The sequence below is a fragment of the Etheostoma spectabile genome, chromosome 1, assembly GCF_008692095.1.
Source record: "Etheostoma spectabile isolate EspeVRDwgs_2016 chromosome 1, UIUC_Espe_1.0, whole genome shotgun sequence".
NCBI lineage: Eukaryota > Metazoa > Chordata > Actinopteri > Perciformes > Percidae > Etheostoma > Etheostoma spectabile.
The window spans coordinates 31,906,297-31,908,672 of record NC_045733.1 but is presented as its reverse complement, the minus strand read 5'-3'; the positions used below and the strand labels follow the sequence as shown (position 1 = coordinate 31,908,672).

Genomic DNA, 2,376 nt, shown 5'->3' with positions numbered 1-2,376 from the left:
TTGACTGATGCGGTCGATTTGGTCGGTCCAGTCCTCTGAGGAACCAAATGCAGTTTTAGTTAGAAGGCATTTGTGTTTCAGGTTGCAGAGCTTGTTTGGTTATTAGGGGCGTTTTCTTTAATAAGTTAACCCTCTATTGCATTATTTGTTAGCTTTTTCCCTTAAATAAACCATATGAAAGGCATTATTTTCTGTGCAATTGTGTAAATGGCTCTTTTTAAGAGTTATTAATTTTATTAACTTCACATTAACCAGGAAATCCTGTTTCCCCACCCCTCTTCCTGACATGTACCACACCAAAGATCAATTTACAGGATCAGCCAAAAGAGTTTAATTTTAGAAGCATTTCTTTGAAAAAAAAATTCCAACTATTATTTGGGGTAATTAAACTTTTAATGTTAATCACTTAAACTAGTTAAAATGCTTTATTTTCTGTAAAAAGGCCAAAATTAATTGGTTGCCATATAAGTTGAATTTGGTATTTTTTTCCCATAAAAGCATGTTTAAAACAAAAAGTATTTCTCGGCACTTTCCACAAAATTTAATCGGTTTTACAACTTCATTATTTGACCAACCTGGAGTCATAAAAACACATCAAGACATTTTTACCGTGTTTAAAAAGATAATTCATGCAATAAAAGGTTTGTTATATGGTTAATTTCATGTAATTGCATTTATTTCAATTATCCCCAAAGTTGAACGTAAGTTGCTTCGAAATAATCAGATAAATGAATGTTACTGCAGCCAATGTATTTTGCTTAAAGTGTCAAATTAACGTTACATGACCAGATGTAACGTTACACTGGGATTAATACGCTGCTACAGCCTCTAAATGACTGATTTGTGTCTATAGTGTGACGTTAGATATTTATTGATCCCAAAAAAAAAGGGAAATTACCGTGTTACAGCACACGTACATTTGTCACACAACATAAATATAAAGCACATACTAGTAAAACAAAACACAGGAAATACTATTAGGAATAAAATATATACACAGGACGGGAAAACAAAATGTTACACAGCTTAAATACCATGCTAAATGTAAATGAACCCATTGTGCAGGGTGCCCTTGAAGCAGTATTGTGGTGTCTAAAAGTCTCATCTAGCACGTTAGCGCGTGGCCATGTGTGCTCTGGGTTATTTTCTGAGTCACAGCACTGACAACAGACACAAAGCGGGCGATATGTGCAACAGGAACACCAGTTGTTGAACGAAACCATGCTGTTCTTCCGTGATAACGTTACCTTTGTGTGGACTGTTGCTGCAGGGAAGTTGGTCAGCTCCCCGAGAGCAGCCCTCCTCGGACCTGCTGCGGGTTTCTTCCCCATCTTCCCGGGGTTCACTGCGGCTGGGAGCTGCTTTAAGACACACATAAACAACTTAAGTGCTCAATTAGTCCGTTAAAAACACTTAACAAAAGCAAAGGGCTGAGTGAAGCTAAGCTGGGGGCAGACGGTACGGTTAGCTTAAGGTGCTAGCTAGCTAGCTAGCGAAGCTAACATTAGCCGCTTTGCTAACAACGAAACGCTGAAAAATATCGAGATAAGTTCGGTTTACTCACCGTAGCACGAACTTCAACAGACGACATTATTAAAGTAGGCAGCTACGAGGCCAAATTGTGAGTTAAAAACAATAGTTTACGACCAACACGACTTGCAGAAAAGAGCCGTACACACCGATGTTTGCAGGTAAACAACACGGAGATGAGCGCCTTTTAAATAGCGCTCCGTCAAATCTGATTGGTTACAGCTCTGGTAGGACGCTCCTGATTGGCTGACAGATACAGTTCATTACTGAGTGAATTGTTTTGTTTTGTATTTGTTTTCTTAAGCTTTTCTATATTCACTGCATAGAAAGGATTTTTTTTTGTATTTTTCTTTTTTTTATTTAATTTTTTTTCTTTATAATTTTCTCCTGATGCCAACTGTTCAAGAAATGTTCACCATGTTTGTAAAATTTAAAGATATATATTTATAAAAAAAATATATACATATTACTGAAGGAATAAGTACTGTGTCACATAATCATATCACGTATTTTAATGTAAATAAACTAAGTGAAATAAATTAACTGTAAGTATAGAGTAGTAGAGAAATACTCAAGTAAAGTCCAAACATGTCAAATGTGTAAATGTGAGTTTAAGTGTTTTATAAGATGTTTATTGGATAACATTTCCATAGAAATGCCCTTATTTCCATGTCACTTAACTGTTAGCCAGCGGGGTGGCTAGGCTAGCTCGTTAGCCAGTGTAAGCATTGTTAGCATGGTTAGCATTAGCTAGCTAGCACCTGTTAGTTAGTTAGAGCAACCTGTCATTTTTAAGCATTGAAACCCCGAATTAACCCTGAAGGTAGCTGCTGCCCAATGTCCGTC

General features: G+C 36.7%; 1 long non-coding RNA gene across 1 annotated transcript; it reads right to left on the bottom strand.

Annotated features, from left to right (window-relative positions):
- On the bottom strand, window positions 1-1,727 carry LOC116691201 (uncharacterized). Its single transcript, XR_004332449.1, has 3 exons — window positions 1,565-1,727; window positions 1,248-1,361; window positions 1-35 (listed from the first exon to the last, which is right to left on the bottom strand). It is a non-coding gene; the product is annotated as an uncharacterized LOC116691201 (long non-coding RNA).
- Window positions 1,728-2,376: the final 649 nt, after the last annotated feature.